The following is a 25,613-nucleotide window of genomic DNA, read 5'->3' as shown; positions in this document are numbered from 1 at the left end:
TTAGCCCCCAACTAAAATAAATAAATTTATTAAAAAAAAAAAAGAAGGATAACTTTGAGAGAGATTTAGACTAAAATAGATTAGATTAAGTAATTGATTAGATAGGAGAATGAATGGATAAGTACAAGTCATCATAAGATGACTCCTATGTCTGAGTGGCTGAAGATAAATAATAGAAGACAACAAGTACATTAGAAGAAGGAAGATAAGTTTAGTTTTAGAAAAGTCTAAAATGACTATAATGCATATAAATAGAGGTGTCTAATAAGCAGTTGACTATATAAATCTGGGAATCAAGAGAGAAGTCAGGGCAGGAGCTATCAACTTGGAAATCATGGAATGTACTTGTCTGGCTGGATCTAGGAGTCATATTCCTTACAGGCCAGGCACTGCACTTAACACTAGGTATACAGTAGATGCACAAAATAATTCTTGGTTCTTGTCCTCACAGAGTTAATTGTTTAGTTATTTAGTCCTCATAGAGTTAACTATTTAGTGGTGGTGACAGACATTAATCAAAAAAGTGAAGCTACTACAAAGTAGTATAAGAAAAGAACTTGATTTTCAACTGGGGGGTCATGGAAGTTCTAAGGAAATAACATATGGGGTAAAGTCATGACCCAAGGGAAAAGTAATAGACCAAGGATGGAAACCCAGGTAACAGCAAAATGTAGAGATTGGGAAGGGAGAACTGAAAAGGAGAAAAAGGTAGAAATATAGGTGAAAAAATAGAAACAACTATTATCATGGACGACAAGAAAGCAGAAAATTTCCGGAGAGAATATTCCAACAATGTTACATTTAGCACAGAAGACAAGCAACATAGGGCTAAAATGACCCCTTGATTACAAGTATGGAGGTCTTAATGATATTGACAAGCAAATCATTGTAGAATTTAGAAGCCAGCTTTTAGTGAGTTGAGGAGTGAGTGAGAAGTAGGAAACTGTTAAGGGGAGGAGAGCACAGTAGTTTGAGTGGAGCCTAAACAAAAAAAGTGGTTGATGATAAGATCAGAGAAACTTTAACAGTGGGTTGACATTATAAGAAAGAAGATGACCCAGAAATCCCACTGCTGGGCATACACACCGAGGAAACCAGAATTGAAAGAGACGTGTGTACCCCAATGTTCATCGCAACTCTGTTTACAATAGGCAGGACATGGAAGCAACCTAGATGTCCATCAGCAGACGAATGGATAAGGAAGCTGTGGTACGTATACACAATGGAATATTGCTCAGCCATTAAAAAAAATACATTTGAATCAGTTCTATTGAGATGGATGAAACTGGAACCCATTATACAGAGTGAAGTAAGCCAGAAAGAAAAACAACAATACAGTATACTAATGCATATATATGGAATTTGAAAGATGGTAACGATAACCCTATATGCAAGACAGAATAAGAGACACAGATGCATAAAACAGTCTTATGGACTCTGAGGGAGAAGGTGAGGGTGGGACATTCTGGGAGAATAGCATTGAAACATGTATATTATCATATGTGAAACAGAACACCATTCCAGGTTCGATGCATGAGACAAATGCTCAGGGCTGGGGCAATGGGATGACCCAGAGGGATGGGATGGGGAGGGAGGTGGGAGGGGGGTCCAGGAAGGGGAACACATGTAAACCCATGGCTGATTCATGTCAATGTATGGCAAAAACTACTACAATATTGTAAAGTAATTAGCCCCCAACTAAAATAAATAAATTTATTTAAAAAAAGAAAAAAGAAAGAAGAATCAGGGTCTGAGGGTAAATGGAAAGGCTGGGATCAAAAGAACAAGCAGAAGGAATAGCTTCAACTTGGAGTAAAGCACTCTATCCTTTTGGCTTCCCTGGTGGTAGAACCAGTAAAGAATCTGGCTGCATTGCAGGAGACCACCTGCAATGCCAGGAGACACGGGTTCAATCCCTGGTTTGGGAAGATCCCCTAGACAATGAAATGGCAACCCATGCCATTATCCTTGCCTGGAAAATTTCATGGACAGAGGAGCCTGGTGAGCTACAGTCCATGGGGTCACAAGAGTCAGACAGAACTTAGCAACTCAACCACCACCACCACTCTATCCTTTTAGATTGGCAGAGAGAGGTAAAGGTGCATATGGATGTGGGTGTGTTTATAGAAGGGGACCTAGAATGTCGAATAGTTCATTACCAAAGGACTCACTATTGTAGTTTATGAAGGAGTCAGCTTCTCTGCTGAGAATGAGGGACCTGAGAAGAGTATAAGTCAGCAGTCATTCCTGAGGGGAAAGGGAAAGAAGATGACAGGGGACAAGAAAAAGAGTTGAGCTCCTGTGTTAACCCTGACTTTGTATTGGAGCCAACCCATCTGAAGATGTGATTTTTCTCCAACGTATCACTTGACAATCTGGATACAGAAGGAAAGTCACATTGCAGATTTCAAGATTGAGTTTTGCCTGGTGGCTGTGGCAAAACAGCCAGGCTGCAGAAGAATTAAGAGACTGAATGGAATTGTAGCTTAGGTCATCAACCATGTGGGCCAAGTCAAAGAAGGAAACAAGTGAGGCTAGAGAGGTGATGGCTGGAATATGAGGCTGAGATTTAAGAAGCTGCGGAAACTAGGAGGCTGAAGAACAAGAGTTTTAAGAAAGGAAATGCATGATATTGGGAAGAATTTGGGATTTGGTCTGAGAGTGGTTACAAAGGATTTCTGATGTGGAATGGTTCCAAGCCAAAGATGGAGGTAACTCCAGTAAAGTGGGGTTTACTGGAGTTGGAAAATTCTGAAAGAGATGGGAATACCAGACCACCTGACCTGCCTCTTGAGAAACCTGTATGCAGGTCAGGAAGCAACAGTTAGAACTGGACATGAAACAACAGACTGGTTCCAAATAGGAAAAGGAGTATGTCAAGGCTATATATTGTCACCCTGCTTATTTAACTTATATGCAGAGTACATCATGAGAAATGCTGGGCTGGAGGAAGCACAAGCTGGAATTAAGATGGCCAGGAGAAATATCAATAACCTCAGATATGCAGATGACACCACCCTTATGGCAGAAAGTGAAGAGGAACTGAAAAGCCTATTGATGAAAGTGAGAGAGCAGAATGAAAAAGTTGGCTTAAAGCTCCACATTCAGAAAACTAAGATCATAGCATCTGGCCCCATCACTTCATGGGAAATAGATGGGGCAACAGTGGAAACAGTGTCAGACTTTATTTTGGGGGGCTCCAAAATCACTGCTGATGGTGATTGCAGCCATGAAATTAAAAGATGCTTACTCCTTGGAAGGATAGTTATGACCAACCTAGATAGCATATTAAAAAGCAGAGACATTACTTTGCCAACAAAGGTCCGTCTAGTCAAGGCTATGGTTTTTCCAGTAGTCATGTATGGATACGAGAGTTGGACTGTGAAGAAAGCTGAGCACCAAAGAATTGATGCTTTTGAACTGTGGCATTGGAGAAGACTCTTGAGAGTCCCTTGGACTGCAAGGAGATCCAACCAGTCCATCCTAAAGGAGATCAGTCCTGGGTGTTCATTGGAAGGACTGATGTTGAAGCTGAAACTCCAATACTTCGGCCACCTCATGCGAAGAGTTGACTCATTGGAAAAGACCCTGATGCTGGGAAGGATTGGGGGCAGGAGGAGAAGGGGATGACAGAGGATGAGATGGCTGGATGGCATCACCGACTCGATGGACATGGGTTTGGGTAAACTCTGGGAGTTGGTGATGGACAGGGAGGCCTGGCGCGCTGTGATTCATGGGGTCGCAAAGGGTTGGACACGGCTGAGCGACTGAACTGAACTGAACTGAACTGGAGTTGGGGCTAAAAAACTGAGGCTCAGGTGTTGGAAAGTTCATCTACAGGGTCATTTGAACACATGGAATATCAGCAGGTAACAGGAAGGGGTGGAGACAAAAGGAGCCAAAGGGTCAGTGAACCAGTTAAGAGTGGCTGGGAGGCTGGTATTTTTCAGTGATCAGACGGAGTAAAAGAGGTACAATTTAGTGGCAGGACCCTTAAAAGAGAAGAGATTTTTACTGATTGATGTAGGAGGAATTTGAAGCAGGCTTCTAGGGCTGCCATAACAAAGTACCACAAACTAGGTAGCTTAAAACAACAAAAATTTATTCTTACACAGTTCTAGAGGCTAAAAGTCCACAAGTCAGGTGTCAGTGGGGTTGGTTCCTTCTAGAGGCTCTGAAAGAGACTGTCTTTTATACTGCTCTCCTAGCTTCTGGTTGCCACTGGCAATCCTTGGTATTTCTTGGCTGACAGACGCATCACTCCAGTCTCTGCCTCCATCATCTGTGGTATTCTCTCCTCTTGTGTCTCCACATCATCTTCTTCTAAGGACATCAGACCTATTGGATTCAGGGCCCTTCCTACCCCAGTATGACCCCATCTACTCTTAACTAATGCAACAGCCCAGTTTCCAACTAAGGTGGCATTCTGAGGTACTAGGGGTTGAGACTTGAACATATCTTTTAGAGTGACACAATTCAACACTTGGACAATTGGAAAAGGCCATTCCTATCACAAGAAGAACATGAATCAGAGGATAAACAGAACAATGCACATCTTTGTGTGTCTGTTGTGGGGATGGTGTTTAGCAGGCAGTAGCATCTCAGGTTGGAGCCAACTTTCACTTAAAAAAACAAGAAAGAAGGAAATCAGAGGGGGTTCCAGTGAGCACTGGGGAGAAGTGTGGAGCACCAAGAAGGAAGGGAATAAGGACAACAAAGGAGATGACTGGTCAGGGGCTTTACTGATGGGGTAATGACTAAGGAGGCCAGAGATATGCCTAGGGATAGGCTGTCCTGTGGCCCCAGAAGTAACTCCAGAGCTCATGTGTGCACATGGCTGTGTGGAGACAGGCTTTTGTACTGAAGGAGGAAGACTGTATTAAAGCCAGCTTAGAGATCCCAGAGGAACTTGCTTTGGCAAGGTCTGGGTGATAACTAGCATGCATAATTATAAAAATATACCTCTAATGGAGAGGAGAGTATAGTGGCCAAAACCCCAGGTTTGGCATTGGACAACCCAGGATGAGACCAGGCCTCTGTCACTTAACAATCACTTTACTTCTCTGGGCCTCAGTTTCCACCTCTGTAAAATGGGGCCATCCTATCTCTTAAATCCATTGTGGGAATTACCTGTGTTAATGTCTGTATGGCATCTAGAGCATGGTTTCACATGAAGTAAATGCTCAATAAATGGCAGCCACTTATTATAACTTTTTATTTTGCAGTAATTGTACAAAGAATTCTCATATACCTTTTAAATAAATTTACCAAATTCTGCTTACATTTTCCATTTTTTCTCTGTTATACATGCATGTCCCTCTGTATAGACACATTTCTATTTATATATCTTTCTATTTCTACTTATATCTCTATCTGTAATTTTCCTTTCCTAAATCTTTTGAGAGTAAGTTTGGAGACACTGTACCCCTTCAGTAAATAATCCAGTATGTATTTCATAAGTACAAGAGTGTCCTCTTATAACCACACTGTGATTATCAAAACCAGGAAATTTAACCTGATACAATACTATTATCAACAATGTATATTCTTTTTAAGACTTTTATTTCTTTAGTGTAGTTTTAGGTTTACAACAAAATTGAGAGGAAGGTACAGAGATTTCCTATATATCCCCTGCCCCTTTTTAAGACTTTTATTTCTTTAGTGTAGTTTTAGGTTTACAACAAAATTGAGAGGAAGGTACAGAGATTTCCTATATATCCCCTGCCCCTACACATGCATGAACTTCCCCATTATCAACATCACTTCCAGAACAGTACATCATTTTTATTAAGAAAAAATCTACATTGACACATTGTAATAATCCAAAGTCCATAGTTTACTTTAGGGTTCATATTGTACATTCTATGGGTTTGGGAAATGTACAATGACATATATCCATCATTATAATATCACACAGAATATTTTCACTGCCTTAAAAATCCTCTGTGTTCTGCCTATTCATCTTTCCTCCCCTCCACTCCTGGAAACCACTGATCTTTTTATTCTCTCCATGGTTTTACCTTTTCCAGAATGTCACATAGTTGGAATCATATGGTATATAGCCTTTCTAAATTATCTTCTCACTTGGTAATATGTACTTAAAGTTCCTCCATGTTCTTTCATGACTTGATAGCTCATTAATTTTTAACACTGAAAAATGTTCCATTCCAGCTACTGAAGGACATCTTGGTTGCTTCCAAGTTTTGGCAATTATGAATAAAGCAGCTATAAACATCATTTTGCAGGTTTTTGTGTAGACATACATTTTTAGCTCTTTGGAGTAAAGATAAAAGAGCATTTAACTACTGGATTGTATGGTAAGAACGTGTTTAGTTTTATAAGAAACCACTAATCTGCTTTACACAGTGGCTACACCATCTTGTATTCTCAACAGTGTAGGAGAGTTCCTGTTCTTCCACATACTCCCCAGCACTGATGTTGTCAGTGTTCTGGATTTTGGCTATTCTAATAGCTGGGCTGGAGGAAACACAAGCTGGAATCAAGATTGCCGGGAGAAATATCAATAACCTCAGATATGCGGATGACACCACCCTTATGGCAGAAAGTGAAGAGGAACTAAAGAGCCTCTTGATGAAGGTGAAGGAGGAGAGTGAAAAAGTTGGCTTAAAGCTCAACGTTCAGAAAACTAAGATCATGGCATCTGGTCCCATCACTCCATGGGAAATAGATGGGGAAACAGTGGAAACAGTGTCAGACTTTACTTTTTTGGGCTCCAGAATCACTGCTGATGGTGACTGCAGCCATGAAATCAAAAGACGCTTACTCCTTGGAAGGAAGGTTATGGCCAACCTAGATAGCATGTTTAAAAGCAGAGACATTACTTTGCCAACAAAAGTCCGTCTAGTCAAGGCTATGGTTTTTCCAGTGGTCATGTATGGATGTGAGAGTTGGACGGTGAAGAAAGCTGAGCGCCACAGAATTGATGCTTTTGAACTGTGGTGTTGGAGAAGACTCTTGAGAGTCCCTTGGACTGCAAGGAGATCCAATCAATCCATCCTAAAAGAGATCAATCCTGGGTGTTCATTGGAAGGTCTGATGTTGAAGCTGAAACTCCAATACTTTGGCCACCTCATGCGAAGAGTTGACTCATTGGAAAAGACCCTAATGCTGGGTAGGATTGGGGGCGGGAGGAGAAGGGGACGACAGAGGATGAGATGAGATGGTTGGATGGCATCACCGACTTGATGAACATGGGTTTGGGTATACTCTGGGAGTTGGTGATGGACAGAGAGGCCTGGCGTGCTGCAATTCATGGGGTCGCAGAGAGTTGGACACGACTGAGCGACTGAACTGAACTGAACTGAATAGGTGTGTGGTAATATCTCATTCCTTGGAGAAGGACATGGCAACCCACTCCAGTATTCTTGCCTGGAGAATTCCATTGACAAAGGAGCCTGGCGGGCTACAGTCCCTAGGGTCGCACACAACTGAAGCGACTTAGCATGCACGCACCATCTCATTGTTGTCTTAATTTACATTTCCCTGATGATATAGAAAATAGAGTACCTTCCATATTAATTTTTCATCAATTTCCTGGATACAATTTCATAACTCTTTGGTTTTTTCCCAGTCTAGGATCTAATTCTGTATTACACATTGCATTAGTTTTCATGTTTCTTTATTCTTCTTTAATATTAGCTCTCATTTATGTTATTTGGCCTTGATGATTATGAAAAGCACAAGCTAGTTATTTTGTAGAATGTCTCATGGGTTGAATTTGCCTGATTTTCCCTCATGATTAGATTCAGATTATTCATTTTTGTCAAGAAAACCAAAGAAGTAATGTTGCGTCCTTCTTGATACATCATATCACGAGGCACATGATGTTAAGTTTGTTTTTAGAGATCAACCTGATCACTTAATTAATGGGAAACGGTCTTTTTATCATTTTTGTTGCTGTTAAAAATATATGAAGGGCTCTATTTCAATATGATTCTCTTTTTACTGCCAAATAAAGCATTATCTTTCCTGTGACCTTCATGGGTCAGTACACCTGAATTTGGACTTTTCATCCGACTCACAGAGTAACCAAAACTGGAACAGAAAATGGTACTTTTGGGTGAACCAGAAGGAATTAGAACTTGGACTTGCTGAACCTGGTTCCATTTAAGGCCCAATTCCAGGATAATTACTCTGCATTAAAAAAGAAATCCCTTCCATACTCTGTACTTATTTTTGACTGAATTTATTTCTAAGTTTATTGTGATTGCCTTGGTCTGTTCCCCCTAATAATTCAGGATTCTTCTTAGGGATTACATAAAGCACAGAACAGTTTGAGAGAGGTTTGGAACATTCATATCTTTCTTTTAGGAGAGCTCAGTTCAATTGTTGCTGTTGTTTCAGAGCCCCTATGTCAGGGACTAACGGAATGATCTGGGATTGTTCTAAGACTGTAGTCTCCCAAGGCACATGGAGTTAGGCTTTGGATCTGTTCTTCAAATACTGGATAATTCTTTATGGTCATTGTTCTTGAACAACAAGCAAAGGAAAACTGTATCCTTCAAGCTTTAGTTTAATGGTGCTATGTACCACTGAATGGGTGGAAGGAAGAAGACTTACCTTTAATTCAGATGAAATATATGTGAGAAACAATCCATATCCATTAAAAAGGTCAGCTTTACATCTTAGGCCAAAGTTTTTCAGAAAAAGTAGCCCACTGCATTCATTTGATTTTCCTGATTTTGTACATCTGACTCTACATTTGTTTTTACAGAGCACAGACTAATGCAAGCACACTATTCATTCCATACACCACTAATGAGCAAAGATTATAACTCACATAGCTCTCTATGTATTAAAGCAATAGCAAAACACTGCCAAATATAGCCATGTCTAACTATTATGAATACCTTTAAACTTGGGGGCCATCACCACAATAACTAGCACTATAATTAGCTGTTTAATCAGACTGGCTTGGGAAAACACACTGAATACTATTATTGCACTGAATATCCAGTAGATGACTAATTGCTAACTTAAAAATTCAGAACCATGACTCTGTAGAATGTCTATAACAGTATAAAATGCTTTACAATTATTCATTAAGATGGGCATCTATTTGCATGTATCCAACCTACTAAATGTTAATATTGAAGGTTTTATGCAGATCATGTTCATAAATTTACAAACTGTATCCATGAATTTAAATCCTAATAACTCAGCTTATTAAACTCCAATCACATCTTCTCCCTTAAAAGGCAGTGTTTTACAAGTAGAATATAAATGTGTTCATTGACTAATAATTACTTACATGACTTCCAAAATAAGGTGACTTGCAGGTGTAGCTTTATTATTTTGTTGAGGTGCTGAGATGATTCCCTATTTCATCCAACTCACTCACTATAATATCTTGGTGTGAACATATGCCTGTTACAGAGATTTCAATCTGATTTTCTTCTTATGGCTCAGGCTCAAAAGGCAGCTTGAGGAATGTCTGCTACTCACCCAGCTCTGATGCTCTATCCAGAGGGAAAGGATCCCCACACAGCCCATGGGTCACCTGGGTACTGGTGACACCTCTCCTTCTGAAAGTGGCTGAAAGTAAAAGAAAGTGTTAGTCGCTCAGTTGTGTCCAACTGTTTGTGACCCCATGGACTGCCCACCAGGTTCCTCTGTCCATGGGATTTCTCAGGCAAGTACACTGGAATAGGTTGCCATTCCCTTCTCCAGGCAATCTTCCTGACCCAGAGATCGAAGCCAGGTCTCCTGCATTGCAGGCAGATTCCATTCCAACCTGGTCCTTTGAGAAGCTCATATGGATACTTTACCAGGGGTTGCTACCACTTCCAAGCAGGCTCTTGCCGCCAGTCTGGCGAAATTCTGGATCAGGTGATGGTCTTCCTAACTAAATTTCCTTACAATTTCAAGTTGGCAAAATAGGATTATCCTTCCTATTGAGAAAAGCATTTGACTCTAGAGGCAGTAAAATTAGTAGCAGGTCATCTACAATAAATAGAGATATTTATTCATTCTGCAAACACAGGAACTGTGAGGACATGAAATTGAAAAATATCAAGTCTTGCTCGTGTGAGCTTCATCCCCACAGATTGTACCTTCACCTCTGCAGAAAATGAAGGTGCTTTGTGAGTTAGGGATGAGGTTGTGATCATCTGAAACATTATGGAAGGAAATTTTACAGTTCCTAAGGTACCTATTTCAGTTATTCATACTCCTCATACCTGGGGAATTTTTATTTATTCTAACTCAGGATTTCTCAATGTCTGCACTATTGACATTTAGGACTAGATAATTCCTTGTTGTGGGGGCTGCCCTGTGCATTGTAGGATGTGAGTAGTCCCCAAGGCCTCTACTCACTAGATGCCAGGAGCACACCCCTAGTTGAGACAACCAAAAGTGTCTCAGACATTGCCAAATATTCCCTGGGGGACAGAACTACTGATCTAACTTGAATTTGTTCTTTTATGATCTGACCTCATGTTTTTGTTACTGTTTTTATTTACTGTAGAGATAGAGATTAATTTGCCATTATTTTCTATTGAATAATATCAAGGGAAGTCATTTATACTTTTCTAAACAGATACAAAAGTTTCATCCTCTGACTGGACCTCATATTGTTAAGAGTATAACAGTGTAACACTGGCATGCTTCTTTTAATTCTTATTGACAAGATTCCTAGTTTCTTTTTCCCCCCATTTTTTTTTTCAAGTCTAAAGACTTTTTTTTCCAGTTCTATTTATTTATTTATTTTACTTTGCTTTACAATATTGTATTGGTTTTGCCATACATTGACATGAATCCACCATGGGTACTTGTGTTCCCCATCCTGAACCTCCCTCTCACCTCCCTCCCCATCCCATCCCTCTGGGTCATCCCATTGCACCAGCCCCAAGCACCCTGTATCATGCATCGAACCTGGACTGATGATTCGTTTCATATATGATAATTTACATGTTTCAATGCTATTCTCCCATATCATCCTGCCCTCGCCCTCTCCCAGAGTCCAAAAGACTGTTCTATACATCTGTGTCTCTTTTGCTGTCTCACATACAGGGTTATAGTTACCATCTTTCTAAATTCTATATATATGCGTTAGTATACTGTATTGGTGGGTTTTTTTCTGGCTTACTTCACTCTGTATAATAGGCTCCAGTTTCATTCACCTCATTAGAACTGATTCAAATGTATTCTTTTTAATAGCTGAGTAATATTCCATTGTGTATATATACCACAGCTTTCTCGTCCATTCGTCTGCTGATGGACATCTAGGTTGTTTCCATGTCCTGGCTATTATAAACAGTGCTGCAATGAACATTGGGGTATATGTGTCTCTTTCAATTCTGGTTTCCTCGGTGTGTATGCCCAGCAGTGGGATTGCTGGGTCATATGATAGCAGTTTTTTAAGGAATCTCCACACTGTTCTCCATAGTGGCTGTACTAGTTTGCATTTCCACTAACAGTGTAAGAGGGTTCCCTTTTCTACACACCCTCTCCAGCATTTATCGTTTGTAGACTTTTGGATAGCAGCCTTCTGACTGGCATGAAATAGTACCTCAATGTGGTTTTGATTTGCATTTCCACATCATGAGAAATGCTGGGCTGGAAGAAACACAAGCTGGAATCAAGATTGCCAGGAGAAATATCAATAACCTCAGATATGCAGATGACACCACCCTCATGGCAGAAAGTGAAGAAGAACAAAAGAGCCTCTTGATGAAAGTGAAAGAGGAGAGTGAAAAAGTTGGCTTAAAGCTCAACATTCAGAAAACGAAGATCATGGCATCTGGTCCCATCACTTCATGGGAAATAGATGGGGAAACAGTGGAAACAGTGTCAGACTTTATTTTTTTGGACTCCAAAATCACTGCTGATGGTGACTGCAGTCATTAAATTAAAAGACGCTTATTCCTTGGTATCAAGATACATTTAACAGAAGGCTTCCTCTGTGCTGTTTTCAGTCTTGCATGAATTCTATGTTCCTTAACAGCACCTGAATACAGGTGCCAGAGAGCTGGCAAGCCGGTCGGGGATAATAGAAATTCATGCATCTCATTCAAATGGAAATTCCATACGGTGAACAGCAGCCATTGACAACTCTCTTCCCTTCTGATATGTAAAAAAAACTTTTACAACCCCCTCTCTTGAGAATGATTCTAGCCTCTGGCTTTCTAGATGACTTGTTAGATTTTTGATCCCTGTCTCTGATAAAAAGGGCTATCTTATAGGAGAGTATATATATGCCCACAATATGTTAAATAAATGCCTTTGTTCCATCAGAGCACTGGTCCCCATGTCTCTCTCTCTCTCTCTCTTTCCCTCTCTCTTCTCTGTCCCCTTCACGTGGCTCAGCCTCTTTTCTTCCTTCTTTCACCTTTTTATCAGTCGACTCTGTATCCCCAAGTTCCGGTCTATTAAAGGACCACACACTTGGAAGGAAGGTTATGACCAACCTAGATAGCATATTTAAAAACATACTTTGCCAACAAAGGTCCATCTAGTCAAGGCTATGGTTTTTCCAGTAGTCATGTATGGATGTGAGAGCTGGACAGTGAAGAAAGCTGAACACCACAGAACTGATGCTTTTGAACTATGGTGTGGGAGAAGACTCTTGGACTGCAAGGAGATCCAATCAATCCATCCTAAAGGAGATCAGCCCTGGGTGTTCATTGGAAGGACTGATGTTGAAGCTGAAACTCCAATACTTTGGCCAACTCATGCGAAGAGTTGACTCACTGGAAAAGACCCTAATGCTGGGAAGGATTGGGGGCGGGAGGAGAAGGGGATGACAGAGGATGAGATTCTTGGATGGCATCACCGACTCGATGGACATGGGTTTGGGTAAACTCTGGGAGTTGGTGATGGACAGGGAGGCCTGGCGTGCTGCAATTCATGGGGTCGCTAAGAGTCGGACACCACTGAGCGACTGATCTGAGCCACAGTCAGCTCCTGGTCTTGTTTTTGCTACTGTATACAGCTTCTCCATCTTTGGCTCCAAAGAATATAATCCATCTGATTTTGGTGTTGACCATCTCGTGATGTCCATGTGTAGAGTTGTTTCTTGTGTTGTTGGAAGAGGGTGTTTGCCATGATGAGTGCGTTCTCTTGGCAAAACTCTATTAGCCTTTGCCCTGCTTCATTCTCTACTCCAAGGCCAAATTTGCCTGTTACTCCAGGTATTTCTTGAGTTCCTACTTTTGCATTCCAGTCCCCTATAATGAAAAGGACAGTGGCAGCCAAGATGAGCTACCCCACTTCCAAGGTCAGGGGCGGCGGCCGAGAGGAGCAATCCCACATCCAAGGAGCGATGGCTGCACAGGCGCAGGAGGGCTGAGAGGAGCTACTCCACGTTCAAGGTCAGGAGGGGCCACTGTGAGGAGATACCCCTCATCCAAGGTAAGGAGCAGCAGCTGTGCTTTGCTGGAGCCACCATGAAGAGATACCCCATGTTCAAGGTAAGAGAAACCCAAGGAAGATGGTAGGTATTGCGAGAGGGCATCAGAGGGCAAACACACTGAAACTATAATCACAGAAAACTAGCCAATCTGATTAAACGGACCACAGCCTTGTCTAACTCAATGAAACTAAGCCATGCCGTGTGGAGCCACCCAAGATGGACAGGTCATGGTGGAGAGGTCTGACAGAATTGGTCCACTGGAGAAGGGAATGGCAAACCACTTCAGTATTCTTGCCTTGAGGACCCCATGAGCAGTATGAAAGGGAAAATGATAGGATACTGAAAGAGGAACTCATCAGGTCGGTAGGTGCCCAATATGCTACTGGAGATCAGTGGAGAAATAACTCCAGAAAGAATGAAGGGATGGAGCCAAAGCAAAAACAATACCCAGTTGTCGATGTGACTGGTGATAGAAGCAAGGTCCGATGCTGTAAAGAGCAATATTGTATAGGAACCTGGAATGTTAGGTCCATGAATCAAGCAAACTCAAAGTGGTCAAACAGGAGATGGCAAGAGTGAACGACGACATTCTAGGAATCAGCGAACTAAAATGGACTGGAATGGGTGAATTTAACTCAGATGACCATTATATCTACTACTGTGGGCAGGAATCCCTTAGAAGAAATGGAGTAGCCATCATGGTCAATGAAAGAGTCCAAAATGCAGTACTTGGATGCAATCTCAAAAACGACAGAATGATCTCTGTTCGTTTCCAAGGCAAACCATTCAATATCACAGTAATCCAAGCCTATTCCCCAATCAGTAACACTGAAGAAGCTCAAGTCAAATGGTTCTGTGAAGACCTACAAGACCCTTTAGAAACAACACCCCAAAAAAAGAATATACAGAGTACATCATAAGAAATGCTGGGCTGGATGAAGCACAAGCCGAAATCAAGATTGAAGGAAGAAACACAAATAACCTCAGATACTCAGATGACACCACCGTTATGGCAGAAAGCGAAGAAGAACTAAAGAGCCTGTTGATGAAAGTGAAAGAGGAGAGTGAAAAAGTTGGCTTAAAATTCAACATTCAGAAAACTAAGATCATGACATTCGGTCCCATCACTTCATGGCAAATAGATGGGAAAACAATGCAAACAGTGACAGACTTTATTTTCTTGGACTCCAAAATCACTGCAGATGGTGACTGTAGCCATGAAATTAAAACATGCTTACTCCTTGAAAGAAAAGCTATGACCAACCTAGACAGCATATTAAAAAGCAGAGACATGACTTTGCCAACAAAGGTCCATCTAGTCAAAGCTATGGTTTTTCCAGTAGTCATGTATAGATGTGAGAGTTGGACTATAAAGAAAATTGAGCACTGAAGAATTGATGCTTTTGAACTGTGGTGTTGGAGAAGATTCTTGAGAGTCTCTTGGACTGCAAGGAGATCACACCAGTCCATCCTAAAGGAAATCAGTCCTGAATATTCATTGGAAGAACTGACGCTGAAGCTGAAATTCCAATCCTTTGGCCAACTGATGTGAAGAGCTGACTCTTTTGAAAAGACCCTGATGTTGGGAAAGATTGAGGGCAGGGGGAAAGGGATGACAGAGGATGAGATGGTTGGATGGCAATACCGACTCAATGGACATGAGTTTGAGTAAACTCTGGGAGTTGGTGATGGACAAGGAGGCCTAGTGTTCTGCAGTCCATGGAGTCGCAAAGAGTCAGACACGACTGAGCAACTGACCTGAACTGAGAACAGAATGAGGATATCAGGATATTGTCCTCCATTTTTGCCTTAGGCAGGGGTGTAGATGTTAGTACCATGTATTTGAGTATGTTATCAAAAATATTCCTACAAATTATCTCCTAATTAACATGTGAAAGCCACTTTATTTGCTAGTATACTTATGGCCATATTTGCCCTTTTTATGGTTACAGGAAGTCTTGTCTGTCATTTATTAAAGTTGAACATGCTTACTTGTGCAACCTGATCATTACAGAGTATACACATGGAGAATTACTGTCACAGCATGATGTCATAAACAAAAACCATTATGGGAAACACTGAAGATTCTAGTCATTTCAACAAAATTATGCTTCTCACTGCAAACAGTCCTTTGGTTACTGAATTATTAAACAAACTAAAACAAGAGAGGAACAAATAATAAGCGACAAACTATAGATGTGAAAAAAGGAACTGGTCATAAAACATAAAGATTGTCAAAGAAAAATAATATTGGCCACAGGGAAAGCAAACCTGGAAGCTTATATAAGAGCAATGTATTGGCTAGTTCTGACTTCAGATATGACTACTAAAATCTTCTCCATCCCCAAATGCCTATAAATAATTCTCAGTATCTTTTTTGACAGTACATGTGAAAGCAGGAGTAATTTATTTATTTTTTTTAGTAGTAATTTATTGAAAATCCCATGTATTTTAAATCTTAAGGATTAGGTTTTAAATAAATTAAATATTTATTTTTTCATGTACTAAGAGGAAGCTAGAACAACAGAGAATCAGTTGCTTTTTCTCCCTAGCAGAGACAGGGAGAAAAGGCAATCTTATTATTTTTTTTTTTATTTACAGCTGTAGGCCAAAATGTAAAAGTTAATTGTGAAAATGATACTAGGATTTCAAATCTGTAAAAGAAATTTATGCATATATTGAAACTATGGTTGAAAAACATTCATAAGGGTTTTTCACATGATTCATATGAATCAGTTACCATTTTGTTTGAATTAGTTGTATGTTTGCTTTGGTCCACGATAGTTATTCTAATTCTCATGTATCCTCCTTTGCTTTGCATCAAAAGATGCTATAGAAATATTAGCATTAAACTCACTGTTTTCCTGACAGGGGATGTTGTCAAGGACTAAACCGTCCTCTGCTGCGTATCACTTTTATAGGTACTCCCTAGGGATTTTTGTTCATGTTTTAAATGCCAGCAAAACTCCTTCTGAGAAAATGCAGTATTTTTATCTTATAGATAAAATAGATCTTTAGCTAACCAAGTTTATTTTTCTTTTAGTTTTGACCACCAGGAAGGTAACTGCAAACTTTTGGGGCCCATCTTTAGTTATAATGCTTAGAAAGCATCACTACTAACAAACCTAGTGGAGGTGATGGAATTCCAGTTGAGCTATTTTAAATCCTAAAAGATGCTAAAGTGCTGCATTCAATATGCCAGCAAATTTGAAAAACTCAGCAGTGGCCACAGGACTAGAAAAGCTCAATTTTCATTCTAATCCCAAAGAAAGGCAATGCTAAAGAATGTTCAAACTACTGTACAACTGCACTCATCTCACACGCTAACAAAGTAAAGATTCTCCAAGCGAGGCTTCAACCATACGTGAACCGTAAACTTCCAGACGTTTAAGCTGGATTTAGAAAAGGCAGAGGAACAAGAGCTCAAACTGCCAACATCCGCTGGATCATAGAAAAAGCAAGAGAGTTCCAGAAAAACACCTACTTCTTATTGACTACGCCAAAGCCTTTGACTGTGCAGATCACAACAAACTGTGGAAAATTCTTCAAGAGGTGGGAATACCAGACAATCTGACCTGCCTCCTGAGAAATCTGTATGCAGGTCAAGAAGCAAGAGTTAGAACTGGACAAGGAACAACAGACTGGTTCCAAATTGGGAAAGGAGTACGTCAAGGCTGTATATTGTCACCCTGCTTATTTAACTTATATGCAGAGTACATCATGCAAAATGCCAGGCTGGATGAAGCACAAGCTGGAAGCAAGACTGCCGGGAGAAATATCAATAACCTCAGATATGCAGATGACACCACCCTTAAGGCAGAAAGTGAAGAATTAAAGAGTTTCTTGATGAAAGTGAAAGAGGAGAATGAAAAAGTTGGCTTAAAATTCAACATTCAGAAAACTAAGATCATGACATCCGGTCCCATCACTTCATGGCAAATAGATGGGGAAACAATGGAAGCAGTGACAGACTTTATTTTCTTGGTCTCCAAAATCACTGCAGATGGTAACTCTAGCCATGAAATTAAAAGAGGCTTGTTCCTTGGAAGAAAAACTGTGACCAACCTAGACAGCATATTAAAAAGCAGAGACATGACTTTGCCAACAAAGGTCCATCTAGTCAAAGCTATGGTTTTTCCAGTAGTCATGTATGGATGTGAGAGATGGACTATAAAGAAAGCTGAGCTCTGAAGAATTGATGCTTTTGAACTGTGGTGTTGGAGAAGATTCTTGAGAGTCCCTTGGGCTGCAAGGAGATCGATCACACCAGTCCATCCTAAAGGAAATCAGTCCTGAATATTCATTGGAAAGACTGATGCTGAAGCTGAAACTCCAATCCTTTGGCCACCTGATGTGAAGAACTGACTCATTAGAAAAGACCCTGATGCTGCGTAAGATTGAAGTCAAGAGGAGAAGGGGATGACAGAGGATGAGATAGTTGGATGGCATCATCGACTCAATGGACATGAATTTGTGTAGGCTCTGAGAATTGGTGATGGACAGGGAAGCCTGGCATGCTGCAGTCTATGGGGTTGCAAAGAATCATACACGACTGAGCGACTGTACTGAACTTTAGTTTATATGGAACATAATTCTCAGAAACCCTTGGGTTTTTTTCCTCAAATTATGTAGCAACCTAAATAGAATTATAAATTCATTATATTTATAGCCTTCAGACAATTTTAAAAACCCAACTAAATAGACAAAATTTAATCCAAACAAAATGATAAAACTAATACAGTTCATTTTAATGGCATTAGTAAGCATGATGGACAAAGCTGTAATGACAAAATTGATCACTACTTATAGGATTCTCTTGAACCCTATGCCTGTTTTTATGGTGTATGGTGTGATAACTCAATTCTTTCATTCCTTCTCTTCATTTAACTTACTGTGAAACTTTCATCCATATAGTGTGTTGCAGTGACATTTAGGCTTTGTTGGGTACAAACATATCCTTTAGATTTCAGGCCCCATCTCTTGTTTTTGTGATTGACTGTAAAGACAAACACAATCCCAAGGATGAAAATACAATGGCAGTACTGTCGACTAAAAAAAGATACACAACGTGACAGTTGTGAGTTAAGTTTCATTTGGGGCAAAATGAGGACGTCAGCCCAGGAGGCGGCATCTCAGATAGCTTTGAGAGACTGCTCCAAAGAGGCAGTGGGGGAAAGTCAACATATGAGGTTTTGCTGAAGGGGGAGTTCAATACCATGAATCACTCAATTTATTAAAGGTTTTTTGTTAGTTATGAGGATCTGATATTACCATGAAGGTATTTAGTGTCTCTAGATATGAGGAGATGCAAGGAGATCATAAAATCTGTTCCTAAAAACATTCAACTATCTAAAGACCTGTCCCACCAGATTCCCTGGAGCGCAGAGTGCCTCACTCCACCCTGAACTCCCTCAGGGGGTGTTGAAGGTCAACAGCTATAGCAGCATGGGGTTCAATCTCCCTAGAGGCAGATGGCAAATGCCTTTGTGTTCAGTCCTTGGCAATGCTCTTGGTAAGTGCCCATTTGCAGTTGACAGTACTAAGTGCTCATACAGAACACCTAGAGTGTTCTTATACATTTTCAAAATTACCATAAAAATCAATATGCAAAAATACTAAATGCTCACGGAAAACTATCATTCCCTAAGAATGCATTGGGTATCTTCCAATTGAGAACCACTAATTTAAGGATGCTTCTGTTTTCTGCTTTTAAAAGCAGAGACATTACTTGGCCAACAAAAGTCCGTCTAGTCAAGGCTATGGTTTTTCCAGTGGTCATGTATGGATGTGAGAGTTGGACAGTGAAGAAAGCTGAGTGCCGCAGAATTGAGGCTTTTGAACTGTGGTGTTGGAGAAGACTCTTGAGAGTCCCTTGGACTGCAAGGAGATCCAATCAGTCCATCCCAAAGGAGGTCAGTCCTGGGTGTTCATTGGAAGGACTGATGTTGAAGCTGAAACTCCAATACTTTGGCGACCTCATGCGAAGAGTTGACTCATTGGAAAAGACCCTAATGCTGGGTAGGATTGGGGGCGGGAGGAGAAGGGGACGACAGAGGATGAGATGGTTGGATGGCATCACTGACTTGATGGACATGGGTTTGGGTAGACTCCGGGAGTTGGTGATGGACAGGGAGGCCTGGCGTGCTGCAGTTCATGGGGTCACAAAGAGTCGGACACGACTGAGCTACTGAACTGAACTGAATTTAAGGATTAGTGATACATCAGTTTTCCCTTTGGTCTCACCTTTCCATTCTACTTTTATTTTCTACTTGACCTGAGTTTTAGAAAATCTGTGTATTTTTTTTATTTATTGTGCTATATGCTCTAAGGTAAATTACTAAATTCCTCTTCTAAAGCAGAATAATGTTCCCAGTGAAATAACCTATAGGCAATTGGCTTCAAACATCATCAGCCACAGATTTGTGCTGAATTTTTTTTCTGCAGTCCTCCTCTCCTGTCAGCTTTTAATGTCCATTCTCAAAGTCCTAGAAAACTAATGAAATAATTTAAAAATTTTTTTTCTGTTAAAAATACCATTTAACATCTTCGTTCATTTATATCCTAACTATTATAGATAAAATAAATTAGCCTAATACCAAATTAGCTTTAAACTTAGAAAACACTTATATGAAGAGACAGTACAAAATCTTAATATGGGTATCAAGAGAGAAGGTTGTCAAGGCCTCTGACAAAATTTTCTAAGTCTTCAATAGCACCTTTGTCCTCAGTGACTTTCTGAGAATATCTTGCTCATCCTATTACCTACACAGCCCAGTAGCTAGCCTCAAGTTTAGTTAGTGCTCTTCTAAGAAGCATGCCTATTTAGGCCTAGCAAAGTGGAATGCATATTCAGCTTGATAATGTGAAAATGGGTTGTGAGCAGCAAACAGTGTGGCCTTGGGTTGCCTTAGGGAGCTTACAGATTGATCCCTTTATAATCAAAGTTCTTTGGTTTTTGTTTATTTTTTTAATAATTTTATTTGTTTAGTTAGTTATTTTTGGCTGTGCTGGGTCTTCTTGCTGCACGCAGGCTTTCTCCAGTTGTGGCCAGTGGGGGATACTCTCTAACTGCAGAGGCTTCTCTTGTTTTAGAGCACAGGATCTAGGATGTGCAGGCTTGAGTAGCTGCAGCTCATGAGCTCTAGAGCGCAGGCTCAGGAGTTGTTGCACACGGGTTTAGTTGATCCGTGGCATATGGGATCTTCCCAGACCAGAGGTCAAACTAGTAACCCGTGAATTGCAAGGCAGACTCTTGACCACTGGACTACCAGAGAAGCCCTCAAAGTTTGTTTAAGGGGGAAAAACCTACACCAGACTGGCACCTAAGTTCAAACCCTGCTGTAAATAATTCTAAGGTCTCAAAAAGAGGCAAAGCAGCAATTCTGAACTAGGGAAGATCCTCACATACATAAATGCAACCTAAGAGCCAAATGGCCTAGATATCTATGGAATGGATATAATCCATATCACTCTCTGTGTTTGTATTTCTGTTCTCTCACTAGACTTGAGGGCATGAATTCAGGTTTTATTCACTTTTAAATCCTCAGAATTTGGTATTTAGTAGGTGACAATGTTTATTTACAATACTTACATTCTCATAGCTATAGAAAAACACAAGTGTGGTAGGAACTGACTAGCTATTCACCAAACTCCTTTTCCTTTCTTCCTGGGCCCCAAACTGGTTTACATTTCCAACGGAACTTGACCAGTAAATTGGGCAAAAATGGATATGTCACTTGCTAACCCAGTCCATGAAAACTTGCCATGTGGTCCCTGCCCCATCTTCTCCTGCCTGCCTCTGGATGTTAGTACCCATAGCAACCTTGGGAGCTAGTGTCAAAGACAGCAGAGCCTATGTCAGCTTGGATCCCTGAATGAGCCTCTTTTGCCATACCCTTGCTGCCAATTAGACTCAACATAAGTAAGAAATAAAGTTTTGTTTTGTTAAGCTACTGATATTTAGGGTCTGTTTGTTTCAGCAGCTAGTATTATCCTAACCTAATACAACACATTAAATAGATAATGCTTTACTGACATTATTGAAGGAAAAGTATCATAACGCTAAGTGTGCTAATATTTAGTCAGTCCTGGGCTTGAGTTCTGGATTTGACACCTTCCAACTCAGAGACGTTGGGTATACGTTTAGCACTCTGATTTCAAATCAGGGTTGTTGAGAAGATTAAATGAAATCTCTCATGGAAATACCCTAGCGTAGTGCCTAGCACTTCGAATCACACATGTAGTGTGACTACATGGCTGTGAGAAGTGCAGTCCTCTCCGTTTGATTGACTTCTTCCTGATCTCTTCCAGTCTCATGATCTCACACTTAATCTCTTTTTTTTTTTTTAATCTCTTTTCTAATTTAAAAAAAGAAGAAGTAGTTCCCATCAGACTTGGGCTTGCCTTCTGATATGGCACATTTTGAACTCTGATAATTTTTTCAGCTATGTATTATCTCAAAGGCTATTCAAGTTTCAGAGTCCACCTCTTAAGAAACATACTTTTCCATATGTCCCTCTTGTGGACAATTGTTAGACTGTCAGACTTTTCAATATGCTAACAAAGTTCTATAATGAACTCTGATTTGACTCTAGGAAGGAACTCCAATGGCATTATGAATGCTGCCACTCAGACCTAGCATGACTATAAATGAGGGAAGGGATCCATGTCCCTGAGTCTTATACCAGGTAGGGAATATTTTCTACTACCCATTTTAACCATTACTTATAACCACTGCCCTCAAAAGAACATGATTTTGTTTTCCAAATTGCTGACTGATCCCAGTAAGATTTAATCCAAATGAAAACTTGGATTTTAATAAATGATGTTTTAGCTATCCAAATATGGCTTAAATTTGCCAGATTATGGAATTCCACCCTGCCCAATTTGTTATCATTTTCATTTATATATCTGTAGTCAGATGTTTCTTGTTTGTAAAAAGGAAGCCTTTGCCGAGTCAGTGAAACCCAGAGAACCACGTTGTCCTTTAAGGGAAAATACTACGGCTTCTGTACCTTTCCTTTGAACTGATTGGGATGTGAAGTTGGCAAAAGCAAGGTTATCCTCAGCCACCAATGCCATATGAGAGAAACACAAAAGGGCAGAATCCAAGACCAAAAGGCTTGAGTGCCCATAACAGCAAGCACCAAGTCACCACATTTTTTCTTTTTTTCAAATCAGTACACCTCTGAACAGTATAGCAGTGCTAGGCGATTTTAGATTAGATAATCTAGCAGCAAACACCCTCTTCCAACAACACAAGAGATGACTCTACACATGGACATCACCAGATGGTCAATACTGAAATCAGATTGATTATATTCTTTGCAGCCAAAGATGGAGAGGCTCTATAAAGTCAGCAAACATAAGACTAGGAGCTGACTGTGGCTCAGATCATGAACTTCTTATAGCCAAACTCAGACTGAAATTGAAGAACGCAGGGAAACCTACTAGCCTGTTTAGGTATGATCTAAATCAAATCCCTTAGGATTATACACTGGAAGTGAGAAATAGATTCAAGGGATTAGATCTGATAGACAGAGTGCCTGAAGAACTATGGACAGAGGTTCGTGACATTGTATGGGAGGCAGTCCCATCTCAAAGAAAAAGAAATGCAAAAAGGCAAAATGGTTGTCAGAGGAAGCCTTACAAATAGCTGAGAAAAGACAAGAAGCTAAAGACAAATGAGAAAAGGAAAAATATACTCATTTGAATGCAGAGTTCCAAAGAACAGCAAGGAGAGATAAGAAAGTCTTCCTCAGCGATCAATGCAAAGAAATAGAGGAAAACAATAGAATGGGAAAGACTAGAGACCTCTTCAAGAAAATTAGAGATACCAAAGGAACATTTCATGCAAAGATGGGCACAATAAAGGACAGAAACTGTATGGACCTAATAGAAGCAGAAGATATTAAGAAGAGGTGGCAAGCATACACAGAAGAACTGTACAAAAAAGATCTTCATGACCCAGATAACCACAATGGTGTCTCACTCACCCAGAGCCAGACATCCTGGAGTGCGAAGTCGAGTGGGCCTTAGGAAGCATCACTACAAACAAAGCTAGTGGAGGCAATGGAATTCCAGTTGAGCTATTTCAAATCCTAAAAGATGATGGTGTGAAAGTGCTGCACTCAATATGCCAGCAAATTTGGAAAACTCAGCAGTGGCCACAAGACTGGAAAAGGTCAGTTTTCATTCCAATGCCAAAGAATGTTCAAACTACCACACAATTGCACTCATCTCTCACGCTAGTAAAGTAATGCTCAAATTCGCCAAGCCAGGCTTCCACAGTACATGAACTGGGAACTTTCAGATGTTCAAGCTGGATTTAGAAAAGGCAGAGGAACCAGAGATCAAATTTCCAACATCCGTTGGATCATCCAAAAACCAAGACAGTTCCAGAAAAACATCTATTTCTGCTTTATTGACTATGTCAAAGCCTTTGACTGTGTGGATCACAACCAACTGTGGAAAATTCTTCAAGAGATGGGAATACCAGACCACCTTATCTGCCTCCTGAGAAATCTGTATGCAGGTCAAGAAGCAACAGTTAGAACTGGACATGGAACTATGGACTGGTTCTAAATTAGGAAAGGAGTACAGTTCAGTTCAGTTCAGTTCAGTCGCTCAGTCGTGTCCAACTCTTTGCGACCCCATGAACTGCAGCACTCCAGGCCTCCCTGTCCATCACCAACTCCTGGAGTCCACCTAAACCTATGTCCATTGAGTCGGTGATGCCATCCAACCATTTCATCCTCTGTCGTCCCCTTCTCCTCCTGCCCTCAATCTTTCCCAGCATCAGGGTCTTTTCCAATAAGTCAGCTCTTCGCATCAGGTGGCCAAAGGATTGGAGTTTCAGCTTCCACATCAGTCCTTCCAATGAACACCCAGGACTGATCTCCTTTAGGATGGACTGGTTGGATCTCCTTGCAGTCCCAGAGACTCTCAAGAATCTTCTCCAACAGCACAGTTCAAAAGCATCAATTCTTCAGTGCTCAGCTTTCTTTATAGTTCAACTATCACATTCATACATGACCACTGGAAAAACCATAGCCTTGACTAGACGGACCTTTGTTGACAAAGTAATTATGTCTGCTTTTCAATATGCTGTCTAGGTTGGTCATAACTTTCCTTCCAAGGAGTAAGCGTCTTTTAATTTCATGGCTGCAGTCACCATCTGCAGTGATTTTGGAGCCCAGAAAAATAAAGTCAGCCACTGTTTCCACTGTTTCCCCATCTATTTCCCATGAAGTGATGGGACCGGATGCCATGATCTTCGTTTTCTGAATGTTGAACTTTAAACCAACTTTTTCATCAAGAGGCTCTTTAGTTCTTCTAAAGAATATACACCTTCTAAAGGTGTATATTGTCACCTTGCTTGTTTAAGTTATATGCAGAGTACATCATGCAAAATGCTGGGCTGGATGAAGCACAAGCTGGAATCAAGATTGCCAGGAGAAATATCAATAACCTCAGATATGAAGATGACACCACCCTTACAGCAAAAAGCAAAGAGGAAGTAAAGAGCCTCTTGTGCTGAAAGTGAAAGAGGAGAGTGGAAAAGGTTACTGAAAATTCAACATTTGGAAAAGTAAGATTATGGCATCCGGTTCCATCACTTCATGGCAAACAGATGGGGAAGCAATGGAAACAGTGACAGAGTTTATTTTCTTGGGCTTCAAAATCACTTCAGATGGTGACTGCAGCCATGAAATTAAAAGATGCTTGCTCCTTGGAAAAAAAGTTATGACCAACCTAGACAGCATATTAAAAAGCAGAGACATTACTTTGCCAACAAAGGTCCATATAGTCAAAGCTGTGGTTTTTCCAGTAGTCATGTATGGATGAGAGAGTTGGACCATAAAGAAAGCTGAGCGCCAAAGAATTAATGGTTTTGAACTGTGGTGTTGGAGAAGACTCTTGAGAGTCCCTTGGACTGCAAGGAGATCCAATCAGTCCCTCCTAAAGGAAATCAGCCCTAAATATTCATTGGAAAGACTGATGTTGAAGCTGAAACTCCAATCCTTTGGCTTCCTGATGTGAAGAACTGACTCATTAGAAAAGACCCTTATGCTGGGAAAGACTGAAGGCAGGAGGAGAAGGAGATGACAGAGGATGAGATGGTTGGATGGCAGCACCGACTCAATGGACATGAGTTTGCGTAAACTCCGGGAGATGGTGATGTACAGGGAGGCCTGGTGTGCTACAGTCCATGGGGTCGCAAAGAGTTGCACACGACTGA

The 25,613-nt window shown here is 40.6% G+C and overlaps 1 protein-coding gene across 1 annotated transcript in view; it reads right to left on the bottom strand.

The window, feature by feature from the left end:
* Positions 1-25,613, bottom strand: part of GLIS3 (GLIS family zinc finger 3) — a 674,355-nt gene that overhangs the window by 599,813 nt on the left and 48,929 nt on the right. The window contains exon 3 of the mRNA XM_081502011.1: positions 9,466-9,555. The gene's annotated coding sequence lies outside the window, so the exon portion shown is untranslated. The remainder of the gene's footprint in view (positions 1-9,465; positions 9,556-25,613) is intronic.

The sequence above is a fragment of the Giraffa tippelskirchi genome, chromosome 1 (assembly GCF_054371585.1).
Source record: "Giraffa tippelskirchi isolate mGirTip1 chromosome 1, T2T-mGirTip1v1.2.pri, whole genome shotgun sequence".
NCBI lineage: Eukaryota > Metazoa > Chordata > Mammalia > Artiodactyla > Giraffidae > Giraffa > Giraffa tippelskirchi.
This window is presented reverse-complemented; position numbering and strand designations above follow the sequence as displayed.